This window comes from Loxodonta africana, chromosome 18, assembly GCF_030014295.1.
Source record: "Loxodonta africana isolate mLoxAfr1 chromosome 18, mLoxAfr1.hap2, whole genome shotgun sequence".
Lineage (NCBI taxonomy): Eukaryota > Metazoa > Chordata > Mammalia > Proboscidea > Elephantidae > Loxodonta > Loxodonta africana.
In genome coordinates this window covers 32,702,467-32,718,022 of record NC_087359.1, presented here as the reverse complement: position 1 = coordinate 32,718,022, position 15,556 = coordinate 32,702,467, and positions in this window count along the sequence as shown.

The following is a 15,556-nucleotide window of genomic DNA, read 5'->3' as shown; positions in this document are numbered from 1 at the left end:
CCGCAGAGGCAGAGGCACAGCTGTCCCTCCTTCAGTCCTGGGGGGACAGTAATGACTACCATATGACAAGGGGTAGAGTCCACCATTATGCTTTTGAGGTGGGAGCCAATCCAGCAGGGGAGGGGCAGCAGAGCTGCCTGAGGGGGACAGGAGAATTTTTGTAGTCCTTCCTTTGGACATGGGAAGCCGGAAGCAGCCATGGCACAGCACCCAGGGGAGCAGGGCCCCAGGAGTCCTTTCAGGTGGTAGGTCCCATGGCTCTGGGCTCGGCTCCCCGCCCTGCCCCCAGTCATGACCCATCAAGTGGCCTACAGCAGGGAGCTGAATTTCTGGGCCTGCTCCTCCCCCCCACACCCCTGTAGGTACCATTAATGGGCTTAGGATTGAGGGGCCTTTAATCACAGGCTGAGGGATGGGTTTAATTAACCCGTAAGGAGCTTACAGTGGGGCTCAGGCAGGATGGAGCAGGGGGAGAGCCCAGGGGGCCCAGCGGGCTGGACAGAACGGGGGAGGCACTGAGCCCTCCAAGGCTGCAGAAGCTGGGGGGCATAGGTACAGTCCCCTCCACTGCATGGAGGATAGGCTTTTTCTACAGGACGAGGGCACCACTCACAGCAGCCTTCACTTTCTTGGTTCAGTTTCTCAGAGGAGACAGACAGGCTGTCATTCTAACAAAAGTGGGGGCCCTGGAACATCTTGCAAGGGCAGTGGCAGGGCCTAGGGCAAGGGAAGGCGCATGAGGGTAGGGGGACATCAAGACAGAAGGAACTCAGATAAATCAAACCACAACCCTAGCAGGCTACACTGGCAGGGCTCTTAGAGAGCCTTCAGCATAGGGAGCTGAACCTGAGTGGATCCCTGTATGCACCAAAGCGGGTTCATGAACCCCAGAAGTAGAATACAGGTTTTGAGCCCAGAATCACTAGTCTATGATGAGGGCCCACTGCTGTCCTCAGATTCTCAAAAAGACTCAGAACCAATAAAAGGTAAGAACGCTGATCTCATCCCATCACCTCATCTTACAGATGGGGACACCCAAGTCCTAAAAGGGAAGTGACTGACTCAAGGCCACAGATGGCATAACAACAATTTGGTGGCAGAAGCAACATGCTGCACCCTTTCCATCACAAATCAACCTATTTAAATTTTTACCCCATTTTCAGAAGGGGAAGCAAAGGTTCAGAGAGGTTCCACAGCTTGCTCCTCACCTGTCTAGGTGGACCATCCCCTGTCCTAAAACCTCCTACAGAACCAAGACCAGGCTTCCCAGTGGTACCTTTGCCCCTCCACACACAGCTTCCTGCCCCAGCATCCCCCTCCCAGGTCTCTGGCTCTGCCTCTCGCCTCCAGCACTTGCTGGTCTACTCCACACTCACAAGCACTACCCCGTGGACTTCTCAGCCCCAGGCTCCACCTCTGTAGTCCCTCCACCCCAAGCCATCCTTCACTGCCCAGCACCTAGGCCACATCCTGCAAGTCACTTCTCTGACCAGCCTGGCCTCCCCCTGCCCTCCACAGAGGTGACTTGTGTTGTGGCTCCAGCCCCGCCCTGGGACAGGTGTAGATCTTCTTCCTCTTCTTCCTCCTCTTCTGTGTCCCAGTACAGGGCCTCACACAGAGGAGACAGCCAGAGAAGGTGCCTGAATGAATGGTTGAGTGGGTGGAGCGGCAGTGGGGGGCGGGGTTGGGAGAGGTTTTTTGCTGTTTGCAGGGAGCTGTGGAGTGCCTGTCTGCTGCTCTCTACCCCCAAGGCCTTGTCTGGCACCCTCTGAATCACTGGAATAAGCTGGCAACCTCATCCCCTTCTTACCAGACTCAGAGTTGGTGGCAGCGACTGGCATGGTGATGTCAGCAAGGGTTTTGAAATGTCTCTCCTGGAGGGGGAAAGAAGGGGGTGAGGAGGGGCAAAAGCAAAGCAAAGGGGAAAGGAATAGAAAGGATCTCCCTCTCAGGGCCCCACCTCTTGGGGCCAACCACAAGGTGAGGGGAAAGGGCGCCACCCAGAAACTGGGGTTGGAGAACAATGATCCAACAGTCCTGGGAAGCAGAAGGGCAGGTATTATATATATATGTATATATGTATATATATATATATATATATATATATACATACCCATTGCTCGGAGGAGGAGACTGAGGATCAGAGAAGTTAAGTGATTTGCCCAAGGACATAAAGCTAATAAAGAGCTACAGTGAAAACTCAGATCTTATGACTTTTTTTGTTTGTTTGTTTCTGCCTGCTCTCTCTTTTTTTTGGGGGGGGGTGGCAGAATTTGAGTCAAAAACAGGAGAGAACGCGTTCCCAGACTGTAAGCTCCCTGAAAGCAAGAATCACATTTTATTCACCTCTGGATCCCAGCTGAGACCAGTGTTGAGGCTGCACTGACTGAAATGTCTGTCTGATAGAAAGGACATCCTACCTCCTCAAGGCCTCTCTGGCTTCCTCTTTCTCCCCTCTCACCATCTTAGCCCAGAGCTGGGACAAGGAGAGCAGGGGCCTCCGAGCAGAACCAGACGTGGAGTCTACAGTTTTCAGCCTAGGGCTTCCCCAAACTGAGGTTGCTCCTCCATTCTCAGGGGGAGAGGAGGGGATACCACCCATCCTCCCTTTGCCTTCCTGGGCATGTGCTGTGGATAAAACCCTAATTCCCAGTTGGCATGACAACAGGAGGCAGTGGCTCACAGCAGGGGTGGGGGAAGTTGGGAGAGGCAGAGAAACTTGGAAGCAGCAGCTGGCAGTGCCCACTTCAGGACTGAATGTATGCTGGGCCCTGGGGATGGAAGGACCTCAGGTTCACCTCCCCCCTACCAAAATGGGACCACCACCTGATTTAAAAAAAAAAAAAAAAAAAAAACCCTCTGCTCCCATTCCTTTCCCACGCCTGTGCTGGTCACCTGGGCTCAGGTGGCAGAAATCATAAAAGGGGGATGACTCCCCTTCTTCCTGGCTCTGCCCCTGAGGACATGGAATAAAGTAGCTTTCAGGGAGGCTAGCACCAAGCTGGAGTCTTGGTGGCACAGTGGTTAAGAGCTTGGCCATTTAGGTTAGCAGGTCGAATCCACCAGCTGCTCCTTGGAAACCCTAGGGAGCAGTTCTACTCTGTCCTATAGGGTCACTGTGAGTTGAAATCGACTCTACAGCATTCAGTTTTGTTTTTCGGGTAGAACCCAGGCTGGTAGAAAGAGCTGGGATCCACGGTGCCAGCCTGTGCCCTGGTGCCAACCCCTGCTGTCCCTATTCCTAGAGAGCAGGGGGGAGGGATCTGACAGAGGTACCGGCAGTCTGGGGGCCTCCAGATGCCCTCCTTCCCTAGAAGGTGGCAGCTGGAAAGATGCTGTATGAAATTCCTGTACCCAGAAGTGTTATTGCCCAGCCTGCCTGGGTTTTCTCCCTGGGGAATCGGGTTCCCACGGCATCAGCGTGCTCTGCCCCACCCCCACCCAAGTCTCCGAGAGGGCAGGCCGGGCTGTACCCTCAAGAGAACGCAGTGCCAGGCAAGTCAGCCTGGCTGCGTGCCAAGGCCGGGGGCCAGGCATACAGGGAGCCTGCACCTCGACTTCCGAAAGGCTGGGCCCAGATGCCCTCACATCCCTACTCCCAGGTTATCCACATCACCCTGACTTTCTACGGTGATGCAGGCCAGCCCTAAAGGGGGAGGTTTCCTGCAACCTCCCACCCACCCCTTCATCAATACACATACAAAGAGGTGCGGGGAGGAAAGGTCTGGCAAAGGCGTTTTGGGCACGACAGGCCGTGGGGAGGGTTGACAGAACTGAGGGACAGGAGACGGGAACCTGAAGGCGGAAACGGTGGGTACAAACCGACAATCAGCTCGCCCCCGCCCCATTAGCCCAGCCCTAATACGCTCGGCGCTAGGACCTGGGGGAAGGGGGGTGTGTTGCGAGCCATCAAAGAAGGCTCTTTGCGTGCGCGCCCGCGGAGGCCAGGGGATGAGGTCACCGAATGGCTATCCCCCCAACCCCCATTCCCCCCACCTTTAGTTGACCCAACTTTCCGATCTTGGTCCCTTGCTCTGACACCGATCCCCTCCCAGATCTCCAGGTGTCAACCCAGGCCTCTGACCCTTGGGAGGCTGGAGAAGCAGCGCACCCCTCTCTGGGGACCCCCCTCCCAGGGAAGGTTGAGGTGTTGGCCTCCCTGGGGAACGGGACGCTCGGGGGACCCGGGGGAACCTCTGCCCCTCGCCCCCCTTAGGAAGCCTACCAGCGCAGTTCTTACGTAATGCCGGGTTCCGAAGTCCCCCGGACCTGCACAGCCCGCTGAGAGGCTGCTCGGATACCCGGGACCGCACTGTTCACCACCTCTGTGCCCGGTGTCGCTTTGGAGCCCCTGCCGAGAGCGCAAGGGCAGGGGCCAGAGTCAATGGCAGCGGGGTTTGGTCTCTCCCCTCGAGCACCCTAGAGAGGGCCGGAGATGGGGGTTCGAGAGAGGGGGGACGGGACTGGGGAGGGGGCCCGGGAAGGCTAGACTCAGAGAATAGGGCCCCAAGAGCCATGCCAGGCCGGAAAGGAGGCAGGGGCCCAGGGGTAGGGTGCTGGCCCGATGATCGGGGGAGGGGGGAGCCTACCTGCTCCCGGGTAGCCCCTATCTCGGGGCGGCTCCTGCGCGGACCGGCGCTCAGCGTTTGTTCGCTTGTCAATCTCTAACCCAGCTCTTAAAGCGGCGAGGCCTCCTTTGGGCGAAGGGGCGGAGACCGCGAGGGGAGAAGAGAGGAGGGGGAATAGGGACGCCGCGGGCCACCTGGAGAGAAGCAGTTGCCCTGAGCAGCTGGTGGCCGGCGGGGAGGTAGTGGTTTGGATGACACCGCACAGCCTGTGACCCCCTGCTTCCTATTCGGGGATGCACGGACTGCGACCGGTACCCGATAGCGTCCTCCGGGGCCCAGGGATCGCTTAAAAGGGCAATGGTGACAGACAGCTCCGAGTGGGGCCGGATCGATTACTCCGCCCCCTCCCCTCGGCTTAGACACAAGGTCCAGTTCCAGGCGTGCCTCAGTTTCCTCGTTGTCCCTCTCACCAACTGGGAAAGGGAACAGGGGGACTTTAGAGGGACTCTCAGGAACCGGAGATACCCCCATAGGGACTCGGGCTCAGGAACAGCTTTTAAGGACTCAGGTGGATACCAGTGTCCGTAACTCTTAAAAAAGGGAAACATCTTTGCGAAGGGATTTGAGGTCCTATTTTAGGCCGGGACTGGGACGCTGGTCCATGCTTCTGCCTACGGAATACTGAAAGAAGTAACTCGCTAGCCTTCTTCCGAATCCCATCTCAAAAAGTAAATTAAGGGTTAAACCCACTTGCCCGCCTTCGCCCCGCCTCCGACTGAATGCCACGGAACACTGGAGGCTCTAGCGTTTGGGACCAGCAGCTGTACCTGTCGGAACTCATGCCCACCCTCCTCCAGCCGCCCTCCGGAATATGCGAGGTTATTCCTCTCCTTGTTTATTTGGCCCCTAAGATCAGGAATGGACTGCATCCTGGAAACACGCTCGGGAACCTCGGAATGGGTTTAAGCTGGGAGTCCATCCTGGAAGCAGGGGACTCGTCCTTGAGTCCCAAGAGACTCAGCTGGCCCCTAAACCCCGAGGTATAGGTTTGGGGGTTGGGAGAGGGAAAAGCCACTGAGCAGGACCAAGCTGCTGAAAGCCCTTTTGTGTAGATGCCCTTCGCCAGGGGAAGAAGGTTACTTAGTGACCCCAAAAGGTGGGGGCTAGAATTGCAGGCTTCGAGTTTCCCACCAAAAAGGCACACTGCTTCCAACCCTCTAGTTTCAAGCCAGAAGACACTCCTAATTCAACTCAAGAAAAGAGGTCCTCTTCCCATGGTGAAGGCTATGTCCACTCTCACCTGTCTGTCTCTGGACAGGGAATCACTCAGCTATTTGCATGTGCTTGGAAAGTGGAAGGATCTTGAATCTCTCCAAAATATTTGTAACTTCTCCCTGATCTGGCAATTCGTTTTTTTTTTTTTAGCAACCCACAGCAAACCTTTCATTCCACTCAGGTAGGATCCCCAGGACAAGGTGGGATAGCAGATTCTAGTCCACCTGCGGAGGTGGAGCCCAACTCATGATCCTTACAGTCTGCTTCCCCCATCAGTCAGTCTATAAGAACCTCTCTGATGACAGCTTTGCAGAAGGACAACCTTCATATCTGTTCAAGGCTGTACAATTGATGAATTGTTTGATTCTCACAACAGCCCTGTGAGGTTACGGAGTGGGGGAGAAATATTTCTTGAGCTGCAATTCTGTTCCAAGGAGTCCTGGTGGCGCAGTGTTTAAGCACTTGGCTGCTAACTGAAAGGTCTGTGGTTCGAACCCACAAGCTGCTCTGCGGTAGAAAGATGTGGCAGTCTGCTTCCATAAAGATTACAGCCTTGGAAACCCAACGGGCAGCCCGACTCAGTCCTACAGGGTCTCCATGAGTCAGAATTGACTTGACAGCAATGGGTTTGTTAATTCTGTTCCAGACACTGTGCCAGCTTCAGTGATACCAAGATAGACAGATAAGGGCCCTGATATCAGTGTAGGGTGGGGTGTGGGGAAGGGTCACACAGACACAAAAAGCACGTTCTCTATGGTGGTATAGAATGTCATAATAAAGGTGTAATAAGTGTTCTAAGCTGGGAAGCCAAAGGAATGGGGGTATTACAGGTGGAAAATGGAGTATCTGGGAAAGGAAACAGGTTTGAGAAGGTCCACAATGCGTCCCATGGCACTTAGGGGCTGTACCCAGTTGGATGGAAAGAAGTCCTCCCTCTCTGGGGTCTGTAATATCTCTGTCTTCCTCCCTGCCTCTGGCCCAGAGGTCACAAGGGTGCAAGCAGTTTCTGTGTTCACCCGAAAATCAAGGAGTTTTTTTTCTGGTGGGTGTTCAACCCAGGACGCTGGGAGTCAGGGCATAGAGAGAAGTAAAACTCAGGGCAGATGTTCTGACTTTCCAGCAGATCCTGCCCTTTCAGTGATGTTGCACTTCAGGTAATGGCCAGCAGGGGCCACCAAAAGCTATCCCGGGTGTGTCTGTCTACACCTATCCTCTCCGCGAGAGCCTAGTTCTGAAAACCTTTTTCGATCGCCTTAAACAAAAAAAAATTTTTTTTTTTAAGGATTAACTTTTTAAAAAACTCTGAATACAAGTTCCAATACTTTAGGCCCACACCTCAAATGATCATCTGGTACACCCCTAGGGACTGTGAACCCTGACTTTGGAAACCACTGTTCTAAAGGAAAAGCTACAGTACCCATGATCCCAGACTTAACGAGGCATCCAGAAAGGTAGCTTTGCCTCCCTCCACCCTGGGCCAAACCAAGGCCTCCCAGGAGGGCTAAGTGTCCTGCTCCACCACCCACCAAACCTCAAGACAGAGCCTGAAGCCTCCTCTGCCCCCACCCCCTGCAACCACCCTCCCCTGCATCAGCCTGCCCTGCACCCACATCGGATTGCCTGTATGCAGCAGACCCAAAACCTCTCCCTGCAGCAGCCTCCTTCCCTCCTCCCCCCACCGCACCCTGGCCAGCACTCACAGTTCACCCCACCCCCTTGCTGTACTTTGCCACAACTCCATGGGGCAGGAAGCTCTGAAGCCAGACAATTCTGTTTGAATTCCTTGCTCAGCTACTTGGTGTGCCTGTCCTTAGGTGGGTTACATAGCCTCTCTGAGGCTCAATTTCCTCATCTGTACGATGGAGGTGACAACCTCCACCTTGGGAAGAGTTAAGGGCGAGGGCAGATGTAGAGCGGTTGCCACAGTGCCAGGCACACAGAAGATGCTCCATAAATGTCGTTCTTTTCTAGGACCAGATCTGGGCAGGTATTGGGTAAATGCCAGCTGGCCAGTGGGTGGTTAGCCCCTGTCTTTGACTGTCTGATGTGCCATGACTGACCTCAGGTCTTCCAGGGCTTCTGGAGTCCCAGCTATCTGGTACAGACAGCATGTCCCTTCCTACTACCCACACGCCCTTTAGTGGGACTTGCCCAGTCTCATCTATGCCACCCACTTCTCTAATCTTCCTCACCCTCCAGTGCCTCCACCGATGTGCCAATAGTTTTGATATGAGCACATGAGGGGGCCAGGAACGGGCAGCCCATCACCTGAGTGGAGGGACTGGCTATGCCAGGTGGGTGAGGGGTGGCAAAGTGGGCCTCAGGGACAGAGCCAAGGAGTGGGGAAAAGCTTGCAAAAGTCAGTGCAAACCCTGGGAAGGGAAGGAAGTCCTATTACCACGCCAGTAACCCAAAGTCCCTTGCTGGAGACTCCTACAAGCCAACTATGCCTTGGAGCACCCTTAGGGGCCCTGGACAGAGCAGAATGCATGGCAAAGGTGGAGTGGAGGGAGGATAGGGTAGGGGTCCAAAGTAACAACTAACACCCTGAGGACTAGACGAAGGCACTTGAGTTGCTATTTGGAGACAAGAAGGAAAGATTGAAGGGTGTCCCCACCTAAACTGGTGACCTAGAGGGGGGCTGCATGTCTATGCGCATGCGTGGGCACACACACACACACACACACACACACACACACACACACTTGCTCTGTGCTGCTTCCCTCCCATCCGCCCTGCACCAAGGAAGTGCTTACAGATTAAGCTGAGGCTGAGACAGAAGGGAGGGGGCCGGGACTGAGCTTTCTCTGTTGTAAAATGGAGAGGGGTGACATCCAACTCACAAGTTCTGTGAAGACTGAACGAATAACCCATATAAAAGTGCTTTGTGAGTCACAGTTGGGGGAGAGAAAGGCCAAGGATAGGGTAAGAGTTTACACCGTGACTGAACTTTGGAGCTGAGACTAGTGTGCCTGGTTCAAAGTCACCCAGGTCCCCAGGTCCAGTCCCCAGCCATAGCCCTTTGCAGGAATGCAGGAATGCAGGGAGCCCCAAGCCCCGCAGCCACTCTCTGCCCGGCCCCGCCTTTACCACCCAACAAGACTTTCCCCCCAACCCTTCTTGGCACCAGCTGCTCAGCTCCAACCCCATCCATCCGGGACCCTCTCCAGCCCTCTGCACCAAGGTTTAGCTACGTGGATCCATCCTATGTGCCTCTCCTCTCTGAGGTGCCTGGGGACAAAGTGGGGGGAAGGACCTCCCGCTAGTCCCCTGCAGCCCCAAACGTCCAAGCCCTCTGGCTTTGCCACACCCAGCTGCCTGCCCTGAGGTGTTGGTGTGGGAGGGGGGCCTGGGAGGGGAGAAGTCCTTGATTGTGCTATCCCCGCAACCTCAGACCACAGCCCTTTTTCAGGCCAGAGCCACTGGGGGAGGGGCTTGGGCTGCCCCACCCTTGCCCCTATTAGTTCAGGATGTGGGAGGGCCCACCATTGCCTAAAACTCCCTGGGAGGTGCAGGCCATGCTCACTGTCAAATAGATACCCCCATGGGCAGCAGATCTCAGGGTCTGTATTGGAGGTGGGAAGAGGGCAGGGCCAGTGCTAACAAAGGGAACACTCAGGCGGTCCCCTTTCTGGTCGTACACCTACCCCACCCAAAGGACCAGGAAGTGCCCAGGAGCTACAGGGGGGAGAGAAGATTGGATGGAGTTAGGAGAAATGGGGCAATTCTTTTCTTCCCACTGTGACTGGGACCTTTGCCTGGTCAATTCACTCCACTGTTTAGATTGCATTCTTCAAGTTTCAAAAGGTTTATTCATAACTCAAAGGTTTATCCTGCAGCTGTGGAATGAGGCCCTGTGCTCTAAACATCCGCCTGGAGCTGCCATTTACTGAACACACTGAGCTCTCTGCCAGACACAGTGCTAGTCTCTTCACATGGACTAATTTATTTAATCCTCCTCACAGCTTGTTAAAGTAGCTAATATTAGTACCCCATTTTACAGGTAAAGAAACTGAAGCACAGAGAAGTTAAGTAATTTGCCCCAAGGCATTAGACTAGTAAGTGGTAGAGCCAGGATTTGACCCCGGGCCACCTGGCAGCAGGCTCCTGTAGATGTTGCATCTCACTTCATTAAAAAAAAAAAAAACTCAGTGCCATCGAGTCGACCCTATAGGACAGAGTAGAACTGCCCCATAGTTTCCAAGGAGTGCTTGGCGGATTCGAATAGCCGACCCTTTGGTTGGCAGCCATAGCACTTAATCACTATGCCACCAGGTACTATTATTATCTTCATTTTGTAGATGAAGAAGCTGAAGGTCAGAGGAGGTAAATGATTTGCCCAGGATCACACAGCAAGAAAATGGCAGAGCTAGGCTTAGGAGATCTAAAGAGTTGAGAGGTTTGCTTAGTTTTCCATCAATTATTCTTCAGTTTACAAAAAGATGGGAACTTACAAAAGCAACTGAACTTAACCCACTGCCATCCATTCTGACTCATAGTGACCCTACGGGACAGAGTAGAACTGCCTCATAGGGTTTCCAAGGCTGTAACTTTACGGTAGCAGTGCTTCCTCACTGAAATTAAATATTTAAATTTGGCTTGATTTAAGACTATGCATATAATTACCAGCATTAAAAATAAACACCTAGAAACAATTTGTTATCTTTCTTCCTAAACCTTTGCTGTTATCCTTCTCAGCTTAATTTAATCTTGACTTTATCTAGACTTGATTAAAGCGCTTTTACTAATATGCTCTAAATCTTATATTAACTTGGCATCAGATGCTGGGCTTGAGGACTGCTTAGCAGTACTTACCAGCAGCTATCAAGGATTCCCTAAGGCTAAAGCTTTCTCGCTTTCAGGGACCGCCTTCCTTCTCTAGCGCAGACATTTTATAAAGTCAATGCCAAACTTCTTCCACTTCTTCTGGGCCTGGTGTGAGGCTAACAACCCTCTCAGATGCACCCCCATTTGGAAGGAGGAAGGGGGCTCAGAATGGGGCACATTAGGCATTTGTTATTTTGTGACACAATGTGGAGAAGAGCCCTGGTGGCGTAGGGGTTAAGCTGAGCTGCCGAGAGATCCGAGATCTGTGGTTTGAACATACCAGCAGATCCAAGGGAGAAAAATGTGGCAATTGGCTTTCATAAAGATTACAACCTTGGAAACCCTATTGAGCAGTTCTCCGGGTCACTATGAGTCAGAATCCACTTGATGGCACTGGGTTAGTTTTGTTTGACATAATGTGATAAACCCATAACTGAGCTGGTCCTCCAGTTCCTCCTGGGTCTGGGGGCCACAGGACAGGAGGGAGCCCCTCTCCCAGCAAAGGTGCCTTCTGACTCCTCCCCTTCCCACTGCCTGCACAGACCTCAGGCACAAAGCTGCTAGGGTATCTATCTCACTGCTGCTCACCTTGACAATGAGCCAGAAATGGGCATCCATCAGGCTGAGAATGCGGTCCAGGACAGAGGGTTCTATAGAAACAGTTGTCTGTGCTGTTGGATGAAAAGACGTAGATGTTGCATTAAGAAATTAAACAGCTTATATAGTAAGCCCTTGTTAATGGGAAATAAATATTAAATTGACAAGAATGAAAATAATTTAATCTTACATTGAGGCTGGGAAAGTTGTTGGTATTTTGTTTTTCAGGTTTTGGGGTTCGGCTAACTGGTTCTCACTGTTGTCTGGCCCAAGGGAGGCGCCAGTAAAAGTATGTGGAATGGAGGAGGCAGCCGTTGTGGGAACCAGTCTGGCAGTTCCTCCAAAGGTTAAACATTAGGTTACCATATGGCCCAGCAATTCTACTCCTAGGTATATAACCAAGAGGAGTGAAAATATATATCCACATAAAAACTTGTTCAGGACTGTTCAGAGCAACATTATTCATAACAGCCCAAAGTTGGAAACTCACCTTGAGTATTGCATTTTCTAAAAAAATTATCTATATAAGACCAAATGGTTGACAGCTATTTTAAAAACAGATGAGAAGGTTTGAGGGCAGGAAGTTTAGGTTGTTGTTACATGCCGTGGAGTTAGTTCCTACTCATAGCGACCCTGTGTTCAACAGAACAAAACTCTGCCCAGTCCTGCGCCATCCTCACAATGATTGCTATGTTTGAGCCCATTGTTGCAACCACTGTGTCAATCCATCTCGTTAAGGGTCTTTCTCTTTTTTGTTGACACTCTACCTTACCAAGCATGAAGTCTTAGTTATCTAGTGCTGCTATAACAGAAATACCACAAGTGGATGGCATTAACAAACATTTATTTTCTCACAGTGTAGAAGTCCAAATCCAGGGCACCAGCTCCCGGGGAAGGCTTTCTGTCTCTGTGGGCTCTGGGGGAAGGTCCTTGTCATCAATCTTCCCCCAGTCTGGGTGCTTCTCAGCGCAGGGACCCCAGGTCCAAAGGATACACTCTGCTCCTGGTGCTTCCTTCTTGGTGACATGAGGTCCCATCTCTCTGCTTGCTTCTCTACCCTTTTATCTCTTGTAAGATAAAAGGTGATGCAGACTACACCCCAGGCGAACTACCCTTATATCAGTTCAAGGCTGTGACCTGAGTAAGGGTGTTGCATTCCACTCTAATCCTCTTTAACATAACCTAATCTTGGCTCATTAATCACAGGCAGAGATTAGGATTTACAACACATAGGAAAATCACATCAGATCACAAAATAGTAGACAAGCACACAATACTGGGAATCATGGACTAGACAAGGTGATACACATTAGAGGGGGCACAACCTAATCCATAATGATGTCCTTCTCCAGGGACTTGTCCCTCCTAATAACATGTCCAAAGTATGTGAGACAAAGTCTCACCATCCTCACTTCCAAGGAGCACTCTGGCTATACTTCTTCCAAGACAGACTTGTTTGTTCTGGCAGTCCATGGTCTATTCAATATTTTTCGCCAAAACCATAATTCAAAGTCATCAACTCTTCTTTGGTCTTCCTTATTCATTGTCCAGCTTTCACATGCATATGAGACAACTGAAAATACCATGGCTTGGGTCAGGCGCACTTAAGTCTCAAAGTGACATCTTTGCTTTTTAACATTTTAAAGAGGTCGTTGCAAAGGATGTGCCCAATGCAGTACATCGTTTGATTTCTTGACTGCTGCTTCCATGGCCATTTATTGTGGATCCAAGTAAAATGAAATCCTTGACAAGTTCAATCTTTTTCTCCATTTCTCATGATTTTGTTTATTGGTCCAGTTGTGAGAATTTTTGTTTTCTTTATGTTGAGGTATAATCCTTAATGAAGGCTATGGTCTTTGATTTTCATCAGTAAGTGCTTTAAGTCCTCTTCACTTTCAGCAAGCAAGGTTATATCATCTGCATATTGCAGGTTGTTAATGAGTCTTCCACCAATCCTGATGCCACCTTCTTCTTCGTATAGTCCATCTTCTCACATAATCTGCTCAGCATACAGATTCGATAAGTATGATGAAAAGGTACAAACTTGACGCACACCTTTCCTGATTTTAAATCACACCATAATTCCTCGTTCTATTCAATTGACTACTTCGTGATCTAGGTATGGGTTCCTTACGAGCACAATTAAATGTTCTGGAATTCTCATTCTTCACAATGTTATCCATAATTTGTTATGATCCACATAGTCAAATGCCTTTGCATAGTCAATAAAACACAGGTAAACATCTTTCTGGTATTCTCTGCTTTCAGCCAAGATCCAGCTGACATCAGCAATGATATCCTTTGTTCCACATCCTCTTCTGAATCAGGCTTGAATTTCTGGCCATTCCCCATCGATATACTGCTGCAACTGCTATTGAATGAGCTTCAGCAAAATTTTACTTGCAAGTGATATTAATGATCTTGTCTGATAATTTATGCATTCTGTTGGATCACTTTTCTTCAGAATGGGCACAAATATGGATCTCTTCCAGTCAGTTGGCCAGACAGCTGTCTTCCAAATTTCTTAGCATAGATGAGTGAGTACCACCAGTGCTATTTGTTGAAACATCTCAGTTGTTATTCTGTCAATTCCTGGAGCCTTGTTTTTCGCCCATGCCGTTAGTGCAGTTTGGACTTCTTTAATACCATCAGTTCTTGATCATATGCTACCTTGTGAAATGGTTGAACGTCGACTAATTCTTTTTGGTACAGTGACTCTGTGTATTCCTTCCATCTTTCTTTTGATGCTTCCTGTGTTGTTCAGTATTTTGTCCACTGAATCCTTCAAAATTGCAACTCAGGGCTTGAATTTTTCCTTCAGTTCTGTTCAGCTTCAAAAATGCTTAGTGTGTTCTTCCTTTTTAGTTTTGTAACTTGGGGTCTTTGCACATTTAAATTAATGGGGTGGGATTCTGCCAGGTGGAGTAGAAGAAGGGCATTTCAGATGGGAGGAACAGCACTAGCAAAAATTCCTGGATGGAAAAGAGCACAACTATTCAGGATGCCACTGGAGTCTAAAGATAGAGGGCTGTACCCCTGTGAGGGAGGAACAGCAGCAAACAGGGCTGAAGAGAGCAGGTTAAAACTCAAATGCTCAAAACAGATAAAAATAAGCAAATTGTGGTACTTAATCACAGGGGGTACTGGGTAATCGCAGGGGAATACTGCTACTCAGCAATACCACACCATACTAGTTCATCTACTCGATTCCCACTCATGGTGACCCCATGTGTTGCAGAGTAGAACTGCACTCTATAGGGTTTTCAAGGCTGTGACCTTTCAAAAGCAATTAGCCAGCCTTTCTTCTGAGGCACCTCCAGGTGGGTTCGAACCTCTAACCTCACAGGTTAGTAGTCAGTTTGTGCTACCCAGGGACTCCTACTCAGCAACAAAAGGGAACAAATGGCTGATAAGCCTAACAATAGGGAGGAATCTGAAAGACATTATACTGAGTGAAAGAAGCCATTATATGAAGTTCTAGAAGAGGCACAACCAATCTATAGTGGCAGAGAGCAAATGAGTAGTTGCCTGGGGCCAGATTGACTGGAAAGGGGCAGGAAACTTTCTGGGGTGATGGAAATGTTTGTTATCTTGACTGTGGGGGTGGTTACATATTGGCAAAACTCATCAAACTGTACACTTAAAAGGGGTGAACTTTACTGCATGGAAATTATACTTCCATGAAGTTTATTTTAAAGGTTTTTAAAAAAGAAAGCTGAGGTCAAATTTTGAAGGATTTTAAATGTCATGCTCAGAAGTCTGGGCTTGTTCCTGGAAGTAATGGGAGGCTTATTAGTCATGGGTTTGGGGGCTTGCTGAGGCTCTGTGATCTGAGGCAGCCCAAGGCCTGGAGTTCATCCTTCAGCGGGCAAGACCTACCACCTTCCAGGAGGTTCTGCAGGTCATCCATCCAAACAAAAAATGTTGAGTTGATTATGACGCATGATGACCCCATGTGTTACAGAGTATAACTGCTCCATAAGGTTTTCTTGGCTATAATCTTAACGGATCCTTTGATTCATAGCAATGACTGTGAGGATGGCACAGGACCGGGCAGCATTTCCTTCTGTCATACACAGGTTTGCTATGAGTCAGAACTAACTCCATGGAACCTAACAGCAATCTGAACAGAAGCAGATTGACAGGTCTTTCTCCCACAGTACTGCTGGATGGGTTCAAACTACCAACCTTTAGGTTAGTAGTCACTTGTAGGTTGTGCCATCTAGGAACTCTGGTGGCACAGTGGTTAAAGCGCTCAGCTGCTGACTGAAAGTTCACCGGTTTGAACC